Below are 15,543 nucleotides of genomic sequence, written 5' to 3' on the forward strand. Positions count from 1 at the left end.
GGCTACTACCAACACTGTACTGGTGTTTTAATGTGAAGATAGGTTAATGCGGCATAGGCATGTTCGCTTGCATCTACGAAGGTGTGAAGGTCTACCTGGCTTCATCCTATTCCTGTGCGCCAGACCTTTTAATGTGTAGCACGATAATAGACCGAGGGGATCAAATATAGACATCAGTACTTCTAAAACCTCATGTTTCGTTGGCGCCATTAAATAGATTAGGACGTCTCGTTTTAATCTCGAAAATCTAAAGATAAACCTAAAAACGTCATTATTTGGGTCCCAATACATACGAGGGTTTCCTAATTCTTTGGGTGTTGATTTATTTACTGTTCTCCAAGATGTTGGAGAACAGATACAGAGTTTGAGCACCAATTTCTTATTTGGAATCCACCATCGGCACGTATGTCTCTAAATGATGATGAAACTGTTATGGCTTCGAGGTCATCTTTGAAACTGTCGATGAGGTCGTCCACGTAGTGGGCCTTTGTAATTGATTCGTAAGCTCGTGGATTTTTAATTTGGAAATTCTCCGCATTTTTCTTGCGTACATATTGGGCAATACAAGGAGCGCAACTAATTCCGAATGTCATCGAGCGCATAACAAAGATCCTTGGAGTGTTCTCGTTTTTATTGAGCCATAAGAACCACTGGACCTGCATGTCGCTTTCCTGAATGTTTATTTGATGAAACAACTCGGCTATATCTGCACACACGACAATCCGTCCTACTCTGAAGGCCATTAGAACAGAAGTCAATTAATTTAGATAGTCAGGCCCAGTAAGCATAAAATTGTTAAATGATTTTCCATGACTTTTAGCGGCTGCATCCCAAATTAGGCGTATTTTGTTTTGCGTATTCGGATTTAAAGCAATAAATATTGGAAGGTACCAGACGCGATCCTTTCGATCAGATACCTCTTCTGGTGTGAGCTCAAACACGTATCCCTTTTCTAATAGATTGTCAATTTGTGATTGAATTTTATCAAACAGTTCCATTCTATTCATTTTGGCCCACAGGCATTCGAGGCGTTTCAGCGCTGCGGTAAAAAAACTGTGTCGTCTTTCCCGAGTAGGCCGTCTTTGTATCGACCATTGATCTTTTTGCAGGTATCTTCGAGAATGCCTTTGGCCCTTTTGTCATTTTTGGATTGCAATTCTCTAGATACGATTGGTTCCATTGTGAAACTTTCCTTTATGGCTTTATCTATTTCACTCCAATTGCACTCGCAATGATGCATTCTTATGTGTTTGCTTGAGTTTGTTGATCCTTGAATGCACCATCCTAATGTGCACTTTGACGCAATGGGCTCTGGCGTTGAAGAGATCTTCAGCTTGTCCAAAATGCTTTCATTGATGGGAGTGACTGATGAGCCCTCATCCAAAACTGCGAACCTGGGGTTACGTTGTCTATTGTCAACTTGAAACATTGTCATAGAGCAACCTGGTCATCTGTGGAAGCACACATCACCCATTGTGACTTCGGCTTATAGTTTTGTTGTCAGCCATTCTCTTGATTATTTGGTCCTTCCTGTGGTTGTTGATGTTTTTTTTTTTTTATTCCTTTATTGATAGGTATAGATAGTATAGATAGATATATACAGAGGAAAAAGATGTCATAAAGGGAGCTTGATCCTAGGGGACGTCCTCGTGGGAATTGCTTCCTAGGGTCGGTGGCTCTCTCTACGACGCTCCAGCTCTCATGCGTTCGGATTGTCGCAGATCCCGCATTACATATGCTGCAAAGCTGTTGACCGCTTCCCATGTTTGTGGGCTGCCAACCATTGAATCCACGAGGTTGTTCACCGTTAATCCAGCCCCTGCAGTGAGTTCTAGGTGCCTTCTTTGGGACTCATAGCGCCGACACCTGAAAAGAATATGTTGTGCGTCTTCTACGCTGTTATCGCTGCAGACTGTGCACATAGGCGATTCTTCGTGTCCAAAGCGATGGAGATATTGCCTAAAGCATCCATGACCGCTTAGTATCTGGGTTAGGTAGAAATTTACTGACCCATGCTTTCTGCCTAACCACTTCTCTATATTTGGGTCCATCTGCCCTTCTGTGGTTGTTGATGTGCTTGCGAGTGTGTGTTGACATTATTGGCTTTAGTGCTTTGGCCAAGCAAGACAGTGGCTAAGGCCTCAGCTATTTTGTACAACCAATCGCTAAATGATTTTATAACCGGGATGGATTCGTTATGTGGATGCACAGCCCAGTTTAACTTTTGCTGGATGGGTAGTTTATCGCTACGTTATCGAAGAAGCATCGGGTTATTTAAATGTGAGTTGAAATTGCACGCTTCCATAGTTGCACATGCGTTTCTCACCGCCATTGCGAAATCAATGGTGGATTCTAATTTATCCTTGTGTACGTTTATTTTCCTTATTTTGTCGATCAATCGATCGAGTATCTGCCCCGGGCGTCCAAAGAATGTCTTGAGCATATTAATGACATCAGGAACCAGTATTGGCAGCAGTAGCTTATCACGAATTAGCTAGCAGGCTTTACCTTTGAGGCTCTTCTGAAGTCGTAGCATGTTTTCGGCGTTTGAAAACCCCGCTATAAGGCAGCTGTTCTCGTAAATGCTAAAGATTGGCCAATCTTCCGGATTTCCGTTAAAGATGGGTAGATCTGCGGGTAAAACTTGCCTGCAGCTACTTGCCTGAGATGAAGTAGGTCCGATTCAGTTTGCTCGACTATTGAGCTATTGACTCCAGCACATTGAAAGTGGTACCATTTCTGGCAATTGTCGCATTGAACCCAATGTTGGTTACTGCTGTTTAGGCGACTCTTGTTACAGGCACTACAAATGTCAATATTCATGACGCTTTGGATTTGTTTAAGTCTATTGATTTTCGGTTATATTGTGCTTTAAATTAATACCCTACAATTTGTGCATTTACTACTTAAAGTTCTCTTACACATTCATGGCTTTGAACACTTTATGTGTAGTTACGTTCTAATATACATGTGTATGTATGTGTGTCTTTATGTATTTGCACTTTATACACATCGTGAAATTCGTGCATTCGGAAATTTTTTACCCTAAATAAACTTTTTTAAAGAAGTGCGGAGCATCACTTTATTTAGCGTAATTTTACAGGTTGCGTAATGTAATTATGGATTATTAAAACGTTCTTTTCCGATGCTCCGACGCTTTAAAAAAAGTTGTAGCTTTTTCCCCTGGTGCCATCACACACTTAAGCCAAACTCTCAATTGGTCCCAGCTCGTTTTTTCAGGGCTAATAACACCAGTATTTTCAAAACTGCCGTTGCCAGCATTTTAGGATCGATGGTTAATTATCTAATAAATTAAGCTACTCCTATGCCTATATGTATACTACTTAACATAATCAAAGTCAGAAAACTGAATATTTAAAAATACAGCTGTATGTAAAGTAAATATTCCCGGAATATTCAAAAAATGATTAAATATGCCTTTTTTTTGGGCTTGTAAAACGTTCCTCGCTCTTGTTCTTCACAACGTAAAGAATAATTAAATTTTCCATCAGTTCGTAGGCAGCAGTGCAGGTGTTCATGCTCATTTCTGAAATTTCTCAGTTGTTTTCTGTAGAGTATATTCGTAGGATAGGAAACGACCCAAACACAGTCAAGACACTTTTGTGCGCCCCCTGAGTGTGTTCAGATCTAATGAAATGTCTTCTTATTTAAATTCTTGTCTTAAGCAAAAATAGGGATTTTTTTTTGGGCATATCTGTTATCGTGATCGGCAATCTTAGATCGTTGGATTTTTCAATGCACTTCTTCATCCCATCATTATGCGTTGGCGACACAACCAACTTTTTACTATAGCTTTAAATAACATGGCATCTGTCCAAAATATCTTCTATTTCCACTGAGGAATGTTTTTCTAACGCTATAAGCTGTATTAAAACTGCTCATTTAAATGAAACAGCTTGAAACAAGTATCTAGAAGACGTCAGGTGCTTTAAAACTTCTGATACTCAAGGTTTGTGTAGTCGTCTTATTTGAAAACCACTCCACATTGGTTGCGCCCATGTGCCAAAAATCAATTATAAAATATTTTGACAACATGTAACTATATCGTCTCATAAATGTCCAAATTTCTTTGTGCCAAACCATAACCATATCGTGTCATAAATGTCCAAATTTCTTTGTGCCAAACCGAATTTGCAACGGGACTTTCGAGAAATATAACTAAAATGACGAACATGTGTTTATTTTTGCGGCGCGTCTCTGCGTTTTTATTTTTTTTGTCAAAACAAAAGCGCACTTCAAAGTGATTAAACGTTTGACAAGGTGTTCGCAGATTAATAATTTGAAATGGATTTTGTAGTTGAAGGTATTTAGTTAAAGAAATTCTTATTGTAAGATTAATATAATTAATGAAATTTTTTGTGTAGTTTCAACCAACAACTTAGCTGTTTTTGTGTGTTTTGTAAAGGTCTATTTTATCTTTACTTAAAGTTTTAGTTATGTAACCCATAAAAGTTTAGCTGCTGATAGTTGATTTGCGTATATTTTTAAATAAACTAAAGCGGTCTATATGTGATGTTGCTGTCGTTTTCCTTAATTGTGTTTGGATATTATACTTTTCAAATATTATTTTTTATAATTTTGCCTTCTTTTGACATTTTACTATTCATTTTAAAGGTGATTGTCATAACTGTGTGTTTTCACGTACGCCCATCTTTGATATTTGGTGCAAAGAAAAGGGCACGAATGCCGTTGTTGTAGACGAAACATATGCGATAGTGGAACTGAAAAGTCTTTTAGATATATTAATTAATATACTAGATACGGCTAATAAATTAATTGAAATGTATCCATGGTACAATCTTCCAGCAACAGTGCATTAAATTTTAATTCATGCACCTAAGATAATAGAGCACGCTTTGGTTTCGATTGGAGGAGCTTTTAGAGAAAGCTGCAGAGTCAAACAATAAAGGAAAATAGTGCCGTCTGCAGTATACTCTGAAGATGTCTCGTATACTGACAAATACAGATTTGATTAAAACTCTTCTTCCAAAGAATGACAAATCCACTTTTATGTCATCTACATATGATTTATTAGATGATGTATGTTAAAGTTTTATGTTATTGATTTTTAATTTTCGTAATTTTTATTATCTTAATTTTATTCGCTATTTCATATGATTGAAAAAACTGGACTCACGAATTTATTAAAAATGATTTATGGCGGGAGCGTAGGGGGTAGGGGATTTTCTCTTACTAAAATATTGACTATGTTTATATTTAATATTTAATATATATATAATGACTGTCAATGTAGACATGGCAGATGATCTCGTAAATGGACCCAAAGGTACCCTAATGTATATAGATTTCAATACATCCAATTTTGCTTTAATTTTTTGGATACAATTTTTAAATAACAGTGTAGCGGTGAACGCTTGAGCTAATCTTCGCCATCGTGCACAAAATTTCTGGACCCCAATACAGTAAAAAATTTTTAATTAAGATGCAAAGAGCAAGTCAGTATAGATAGAAAAAATTTCCGGGTATAGCTGCAGAAGCTATAACTATTCATAATAGTCAAGGGGAACTAGTGCCGCTGGCCATTTTATTATAGGTGAATTCATCCCAAGATATGGCCAAAGTTAACTAACCTAACTGAGGCGGAACTACAAAAGTTACGTACTGAAAAGGCATTTTTATCCACTCGTTCCAATTTTAACTATAAGTTTGAATTTTTTTAGGTATGAAGCAATTATTCCATTTTTTGATGGTACACTTTATTAACAATGTTTGTGCAAAATTTCGTGGAAAAACATTGAATAGTTTTTAAGGCGTGGCTGTTTCCCTTAGAGGCCTATTTTTTGGAAGAGCCTTGCAGTGAATGTTGAACAGGTCAATTGAAACCATAAAAGTAAACCAATTTCATTAGTTCTGTGTATTTCCTTATGCTTGAACGTTTGTGCAACGTTTTATGCTAAAAATTAACTTTTTGGTCGCTAAAAATTTACTAAAAAATTCATTTCGGCGAAAAAAAAGTGAAAAGTCGGTCGTTCAAGCACAGAAAAATTTCATTTCGATTTTTTGAAAATAAATAGGTATATAACTTCTTATTACGGAAAATTTGCACTGTCATATTGGGGATGTATCTTCTAATCAACTAATGCTCAAGTTACCTATTCTGTGTTTTGTATAGACTTCTACGTTTGACAATGAAGCTTACGAAATTCCACGTTACTCTACAGCAGAGCGACTTGACTACACTTCATCAGCCAGCTGTGTTCTCATATTTATTAGGATTATTATTGCAAGTACCAGTCTGTGGCTCTAGGGGTCAAATCTATGCTAGATCATATAGCTTAACCGGCCCTGTTTTTAAATTTTCCCTTTTAAAATATAGCGATTTTTGTATTTGGTTGTTTTGTTTCCAACACGTCCTTTGTCAGGGAATACAAATGTATTAGAAAAAAAGAAAATCGGCAACCGATTCGCTTGCCAACAACAACAACTTATACTATTCCTGCCACATCAGCATCTGCTGGTGTGTCAAAAAACTAGCTTCGTCCCTTAACCTGGGTTACCAGAACGTTAGAGGACTGAAATCTAAACTTCCTAATCCCTATGTAGATAGTCTTTCTTTTGAGCATAACATTCTAGTTTTTACAGAAACGTGGCTAAAACCTGATATTGCTGATGCATCGGTGGTGGCGTTCTGATAGCTGTTGATGCTGCTTTATCATCTGAAATGATTCAATTTTTTAGTACCCAGGATATTGAATTTGACGGTGTTAAAGTAAACTTTAAATTTTTTAATGCTTTAATTACATACTTGTTCCTATACTCCACCATTGTCAGACATGGTGGTATATTTAAATCACTTAGAGGCAATTCAGTTTGTCTCCTCTTTAGTTTCCAGTCAAGACATTCTCATAGTTGTAGGTGATTTTAATTTACCCGCTTTAGCATGGTCACCAAAGCTTTTGAGAAAATTATAACTTAACAATCGCAACATTTTTGCAGCTTTATTATTTTGTCATCCCAACATGGGTTTGTGAAACGTAGGTCTACAACCACTAACCTTTTAGAATTTACCTCTATAATTATCAAGTGGTTGAAAAATGCAAAACAAACTGATGTCCTATACACTGACTTCAGCAAAGCCTTTGATTCCTTTAATCATACCCTATTACTTTCTAAGCTGAGCGACATTGGGTTTCCACCCCTTTTCCTTTCTTGGGTTAGAGAATATTTAACAAATAGAAAACATAGGGTACTTTTTAAGTCTTTTTTTCCGATTCCATTCCTGTGACTTCTGGTGTACCTCAAGGTAGTCATCTTGGCCCTCTGATTTTCACACTATTCATTAACGATCTTCCATCAGTCATTGTTCATTCGCGTGTGCTTATGTATGCTGACGATGTCAAGCTTTGTCTTACTTATAATGATACAGATTCATTTAGTCGGCTACTAGCTGATCTTAAAAACTTTCAATCCTGGTGCCAGTTTAAACTATTAAATCTTAACAGTACCAAATGTAAGGTAATAACTTTTTTTCGCAACTCTCCTCAACTGGTCACTTATTTTCTGAACAGTAGCCCTTTAGAACGTCTAAATAATATGAATGATTTGGGCGTACTTATGGAACATAAGTTAAATTTTAACACCCATATTTCCACCACGGTCGCAAAGGCCATGAGTGTCCTGGGTTTCATTTAAAGATTGTCAAAAGAATTTGACGACCCCTATACAACTAAAGTTCTTTTCACTTCGCTTGTCAGTCCTATTCTAGAGTATGGATCTTGCATTTGGTCACCTCAATAGACTTGAATCCGTTTAAAAGCAGTTCTTGCTATTTGCTCATCGTGGCTTAAGCTGGGATCACAATGTCAATTTGCCTTCATATTCTAGTAGACTTGATTAACCTTCCATCTCTAACTTACCGTAGAATTATGCTTGGTGTTATTTTTATGCACAAGTTCCAAATTGGTGATATCAGCTATTAGCTCAGATAAATCTGTCGGTACCATGTAGACGGAGTAGACATCCTTTATATATTATCCTTTGTATATTAATTTTGGTCAGAAGTGTGCAACGCAAAGAACGAAGCATCTCCGACCATACAAAGTATATATATGTATTCTTGATCAGCACTACGAGACGAGTTCAAATAGCCATGTCCGTCCGTCCGTCCGTCCGTCCGACTGCTACAGAGCTACAGAGCTGAAATTTTGCACGTAGGCTTGTATATACTGCAGGGGTTGTATATCTCGGATTCAGCCGGATCGGACCACTATATCATATAGCTCCCATACAAACCCCAAAGTCACGAACAGTGACTTTTCTCAGTAACTTCGTTATTTTCTGTGCTATTGTCGTGAAACTTAATATTATACAGTTTATTTCACCTATTTACGATTGTGCCAAACTTGATGAAGATCGGGTGACTATATCATATACATAGCTCCCATAGAAACGATCGGTCGAAAACAGTGACTTTTGTAAATAACTTCGTTACTTTTAACGCGATTGCTTTCAAGTTAAACATTTCTTAATTTATTATATCTGTTAATGACTGTGCCGAATTTGATAAAGATCGGGTGACTATATCAGATAGCTCCCATAGGAACGATCGGTGGAAAACAGTGACTATGATCAATATCTTATCGTTATTTCCAATGATTGTAGGCCATTATTTCGCAAACATAAGCCTTTTTAGATAAAAGTTCTTCCACTCTGTCTTGTGCTGTGCACTCTAGCTGTCTCTTTGTCTTATTTGTAATTATCGATAATTTATCGATAATTATCTTTGTGCTGTGTATTTAAATTTTTTCTATATATTCTTATATATACATATATGTTTTGGCTTTTCAATGTCTACCTACTTGCAAGCATTCTGATCGTTTTGATGATCAGTATAGAGCAATATCTTGTTGGCTCTGCGATAATCTTATTCACTTAAAATGTGCTGGCCTCAATTGCCGCGACTACGACAAATTTTCTGGTTTGTCTGTGTCTAAGCCTGAGCTTGGCTTAATGCGCTGGACTTGCCCATCTTGTGCCAGCCAGCAGCTTGTTTTTAGCCGTATGTATAGGGATCTTCCTTTAAAGTTTCTTTGTTTAAACCATTTGGACAAACAGCTGTCTAACGAGTGTGACTCTAGCGTACATTTATTGTCGCAATTCAAGTTTGTTCCACCTTCTGAGAAATTGAACAAGAAATGTACCCTTGAGTTGCCTCGTAAGCAGTCGCCAGCCCTCTCTATTACATCTTCTCCCATTTTACTTTCGCCTACACCATCTTCTTGTCCCTCTTTATGCTCTTCCTTTCACAAGGGGAAATTCAGGTATGCGAATCACCAATTTGGATGAATTTTGGATCTGCTGTAGAATACCCCGTCATTTGAAGCTGTGTGAAATATTTCGGCGCACTATTATATATTTTCCTGAAAAATCGCGTTTAAAGTTATAGCTTCGGTGAGTTATAAGTAAAACTCCGAGTGGTCTTCAAGCAGCACGGCGATGTAAGGGGTAGAGATCCTGCCTGAAAGTGGAAAAATCCTGGTTCAACCCCCGTTTTTTTTTTTTTTGCCTTTTTAATAATTATTTAGGTAGGTTAAAAATAATATAAAGCGGATAAAAACTCTTCAACGCGTATAAAAGAAAATCGTGGAATTTCATCAAGAGAATACTGCATTAAGGTCTAATTCGTTGCATATTTGCTTTTGTCATCCCTAATATTGAAGGAAGTTCTCAAGTATTCATGGTTCGCTTCGAAGTTGACCGATAAGAGAGTGTTTTTCCAAAATTGTTATTCGGTTTGTTTCTTTCAAATTAATTTAAAGTTGGTATATTTTTGCACAAAATCATTTTTTTAACATGTTCATGATGTACATATTTCATGTTTTTATGATTTATACCACAACAAAAATGTAAAGGCAGAAATTAATTTATCTATTTTACATATGTAATGGTCTATATTTCTAAATTTATGTTTTTGTAAAGGCATAATAAATGAATCCATTCAAAAATCATTATTATTATCCGATTCTGCTATTAGAAAAAATAATTATTAAAATGTAAAAAAAATAAAAAACCAAAACTAACTAGTTCCGGGCGGGGGTTGAACCAGCATTTCTTTACTTTTAGGCAGGAACTCTACCCCTTATACCACCGTGCTGCTTGAAGATCATTTGGCGTTTTACCTGTAAGTCACCAAAGCTATAACTTTAAACCCGATTTTTTAGGAAAATATAGAATAGTGCGCCGAAATATTTCACTCAGCTTCAAATTACGGGGTATTTCACATTTCCAAAATTCATCCAAATCGGTGATTCGCATACCTGAAGTTCCCCAGATTGAAGTACCCAGTACCCAGCCCTGGTGTACTTCAATCTATCCCATACGGGAACTCTGACTCTCAATCACTTGCGGATCCCAATGCTCCTCCGCCTCCACTAACTGTAGTGCCTCATCGCAAACAATTATTTATTTCTAGGCTTGCTCCAGATACTTCTGAGTCGTCTGTGGCAACTTACATTGGTAACATATGCCCTGCTAAGGTTTTATTTCAAAAGTTTAAGTTTTCTAGGCCTCGCGAAATCTCCTCTTTTAAAATTACAATACCAAATGAGTACTTCTCAGCTATGGTTGACCCTAATTTTTGGACAGAGGGCCTAGTTGTACACGAGTTTGCGCCCAATTAGCGCTCCCGTCCGTTGCCTGTCCACCTTCCTAATTTATCTTCTGCTTCAAAAAACTAATAACGTATAGTCTTTGCATTCAAAAGGTAAGAGGACTTCTTACCTAGCTCTCGAAACTGTTCTGTGATAGCCAAACCTTTTCGGCTGACATATTAGCTTTTTCTGAAACTTGGCTCAACTCCTCTGTTTTGGATAATGAAATTCTTTCTAATAACTTTATTTCTTATAGGCTTGAAGTTACATGTTCCAACTTTAGCTTATATATTTCTTATTCATATATTCCTCCAGCTTCTGATATCATGACCTACATGGCTCATTCACGCGTGCTCATGTTTACGGATGACGTCAAGATTTGTTATTCTATAATGATCCTTCTTTCCAACAGTGTAGTGCGGCTCAAATCAGCCCCTTTGATTTTTCTTGGCAATGCCCACCAGTGTTTTGTACACAAAACATACATAAATAGAATTATTTTAAGACCTAGTTAAACGTTACAGGAAGGAATGAATTTCCTACAACGTGGTTGACATGTACACTGGTCGGAATATATATATATATTATGTTTTGTCAGTTCTTACTGCTGAAAAAAAATTAACTAAGGCATCGTTATGTCAAAATACATATGCCGACCAGTGTAGCTGCCCCCGCCTACTGCGGTCGATGCACGGAAATAAATTCATTTTAAATGTATGTTTTGCCGGCTCGAGGTCAAATTTTTTCTTTTGTGAATAAAACAAAATAATAATATTTTGTGTTGTTCTTTTCCGATATATTTCGACCACTCATCGGTGGTCGTCTTCAGGGCAACTATAAAAACATTTAATTGTGATTAACTTTAACATAACATAATATAACAACAAGAAACACCTACTTATTTTTACACGTCCGCACACTGTGACGTGGAGCTACACACTGACTTGTCCCTAATAAATGCCTGTATAAATGCGCGCAGTTGTCTGTATCTACCTTATAATTAAGTCTTATTTTTGTCGGTGTATTTATTATGTGCAGCATCTCCAAAGTATAACGTTTGTTGTAATGTTGTTCTTGGTCTATTATGTTTACTTCGTCAAAATTTGGGGAATGTCCACTGGCAGCACAGTGGGCCATAAGCGCTGTTTTTTGTATATTGGAGTGTTGCCGAAGTTTATAGTCAGATCTATGTTGTGATAGTCTAGTTTTTAGCCTCGATTTGGTTGTCCCTATATATGTACATTTTATCACAGCTTTCTTCGTTTGTCCCGTTGCACGGTATTTTATATACTACGTTACTCTTGTCCATTGTATCAATCTTGCTTTTTGTCCTGTTGAAAATACTCCGTAGCGTGTTGTTGGGTTTATGTGCTATCTGTATTTGTTCTGTGTCATAGCAATCCGAGTTTGCCAATCTTTCCGACAGTTGTGGGACATACATATGTGACAGACATAAAGCGTTTTGTCGAAACCTCTTTATTGGTTTTCTTATTGTTGGAATTTAGTAAAGTCCTTATGGTGTAGTTTGGAAAGTCATTAGCCTTTAAAATTCGTCGTATTTCTTTCTTCGTTTCTTCGTGAAAAATTGGGTCCGATATGTTGAGCATCCGTTGTATACAACCTCTTGCTGTATTCATTATCATCGACTTCGGATGTTTGGAGTTGAAGTTGATGATTCGTCCTGATGATGTTGGCTTTTTGTACCATTTTAATTTTAGCTCGTTTCCTCGTCTGTGTATTGATGCGTCTAGATATGTCAATTTGTTGTCATTTTCTAACTCTATTGTAAACTTTATGTTTCTGTCAAATGAATTTAGGTAATACTTGACACAGTGGAGCAAACAAGGAAATTTCTTAGACAGAATGACGACATATTAATTTTAACTTCTGATAAAGGGAATAAGACAGTTGCAATGGATAAGACTGAGTATGACAATAAAATGGATAATATACTTAACGATTTAAATACATATAGAACTTTAAGGAAGGACCCGACCACAAGACTACAGACCAGAAACAACGAATTGGTGGAAAAATTATACAAACAAGAACTTATTTCACGGACCGAACGAAATAAGCTTATAATAAACACATCAATTCCACCAAGAATATATGGATTACCTAAAATTCATAAAGAAGGTACGCCATTGAGACCAATCTGCTCATCAATTGGTTCTCCATCATACGGACTATGTAAATACATAGTCAACATATTAAAAATATAACAGCAGACTCAACATACAACGTAAAGAACGCCTCAGAATTTAAGACAAGGATCAATGACACATATATTTGCGATGATGAACGATAGAATTGGCACTTGACAATATTAAGGAAAAGTGGATAAAAATAAAAGCGCACACTAACATTCCAAAATCAACATTCATGGAAATAGTACGTTTTTGTATACAAGAGAACAGATATTTTAAATACAAGGACAAGATATACACACAACTAAAAGGAATGCCTATGGGCTCACCAGCATCACCAATAATAGCCGATATAATTATGGAAGAACTCTTAGACAAAATGATGAGAACACTGCAGCGACCACCTAGAGTTATGACGAAATATGTAGATGACCTTTTTGCCATAATTAAAGAAGACGAGATCCAAAACACACTTGACAACCTAAATTCATTTGACAGAAACATAAAGTTTACAATAGAGTTAGAAAATGACAACAAATTGACATATCTAGACGCATCAATACACAGACGAGGAAACGAGCTAAAATTAAAATGGTACAAAAAGCCAACATCATCAGGACGAATCATCAACTTCAACTCCAAACATCCGAAGTCGATGATAATGAATACAGCAAGAGGTTGTATACAACGGATGCTCAACATATCGGACCCAATTTTTCACGAAGAAACGAAGAAAGAAATACGACGAATTTTAAAGGCTAATGACTTTCCAAACTACACCATAAGGACTTTACTAAAATCCAACAATAAGAAAACCAATAAAGAGGTTTCGACAAAACGCTTTATGTCTGTCACATATGTCCCACAACTGTCGGAAAGATTGGCAAACTCGGATTGCTATGACACAGAACAAATACAGATAGCACATAAACCCAACAACACGCTACGGAGTATTTTCAACAGGACAAAAAGCAAGATTGATACAATGGACAAGAGTAACGTAGTATATAAAATACCGTGCAACGGGACAAACGAAGAAAGCTGTGATAAAATGTATATAGGGACAACCAAATCGAGGCTAAAAACTAGACTATCACAACATAGATCTGACTATAAACTTCGGCAACACTCCAATATACAAAAAACAGCGCTTATGGCCCACTGTGCTGCCAGTGGACATTCCCCAAATTTTGACGAAGTAAACATAATAGACCAAGAACAACATTACAACAAACGTTATACTTTGGAGATGCTGCACATAATAAATACATCGACAAATATAAGACTTAATTATAAGGTAGATACAGACAACTGCGCGCATTTATACAGGCATTTATTAGGGACAAGTCAATGTGTAGCTCCACGTCACAGTATGCGGACGTGTAAAAATAAATAGGTGTTTCTTGTTGTTATATTATGTTATGTTAAAGTTAATCACAATTAAATGTTTTTATAGTTGCCCTGAAGACGACCACCGATGAGTGGTCGAAATATATCGGAAAAGAACAACACAAAATATTATTATTTTGTTTTATTCACAAAAGAAAAAATTTGACCTCGAGCCGGCAAAACATACATTTAACAATAAAAGATCGCAAAAAATCAACAATTAAATTCATTTTATGAATGTTATATAACCCTAAATTACTTTTTCAGCTACAGTTCTAGAAAAACTTACAATTAAGCCCTTTTTTAGAGTAGTTTTGGAAGTGTTTTTAATTTATAACAATTTTTTGATAGAACAATATCAAGATTAATTTAAAACAACAAATACATATATTTTGAAATATGGAAAATTAGAAACGAGTTCTTTTTGCTTGTGGTTCATTTCCTTTATCAAGATCAAGTGGTGCTACTTTTAAGTTCGCAGCTGTACATTCGTAAATACCTTTGGGCCCGGAAAACTCCTTCTGCTTAAAACATTTTAGTGATTTGAATTTACCGTCTGACCTTTTAGGTGCATGATACGAGCCCAAACCACTATTAATTCGAACAGCCTGTTTTTTTCAGTGCGCAATGTTTAACACATTATATTATCAATACTACTAAATATAGCTCATACCAATGCATTTTCCTTGAAGACAATTTTATTCTCTTAACGATTGAAAAAAAGAGATTTGTTCTATATCCAGCAACAACAACAATTTAAGTAATTTATTTAAACGGTAGACTTAAGAGAGATAAGAAAAACTGAATACTATTAATTCGAACGCTGCGTAAGCCCAACTTTATCTCAAAAGAAGAGCAAAACAAAAGCAACCAATGTAACGGAATGGCTATCTACAGTTATAATCTGCAAATAATATCACAATACAACATGCAAAAAAAATTTAAAAATTGCTTTTTAAAAAAATCTGGGAATATTGAAAATAACATTGAAAATAGAGGCCGAACATCAGCAATAACACCCCGCGACAAAAGACAACTGGCCAAAATTGTTAAGGCTGATCGTCGCCAATCTTTCACAAATTTGGCTTCTGAGTGGTCGCAGAAAATTGGCAAAACTGTAAAGCGAGAATGGACGCGACTACATTTAAAAAATATTGGATATGGTTTTTATAAAGTATTTTTTGTTATTACATCAAATTTACCTTCATCACTAAATATGATGGTATCCCATTGCCTTTGAGTCCAAGACATCTTTTCCCGAGCCCATTGCAAACGTTTCTTTTTTTGACGAAGCGTAAGCAAGGGTTTTGGCTAGGCCTACGAGTAAGATAATTTATAAAACAAATCTCTTTTTTCAATCGGTAAGAGAATAA

The 15,543-nt window shown here is 36.3% G+C and overlaps 1 protein-coding gene across 3 annotated transcripts in view; it reads right to left on the bottom strand.

Annotated features, from left to right (window-relative positions):
- bsk (mitogen-activated protein kinase dJNK) overlaps window positions 1–15,543 on the bottom strand; it is a 153,015-nt gene that overhangs the window by 135,871 nt on the left and 1,601 nt on the right. The window lies entirely within an intron of this gene.

This window comes from Drosophila tropicalis, unplaced genomic scaffold, assembly GCF_018151085.1.
Source record: "Drosophila tropicalis isolate 14030-0801.00 unplaced genomic scaffold, ASM1815108v1 contig_896, whole genome shotgun sequence".
Classification (NCBI taxonomy): Eukaryota; Metazoa; Arthropoda; class Insecta; order Diptera; family Drosophilidae; genus Drosophila; species Drosophila tropicalis.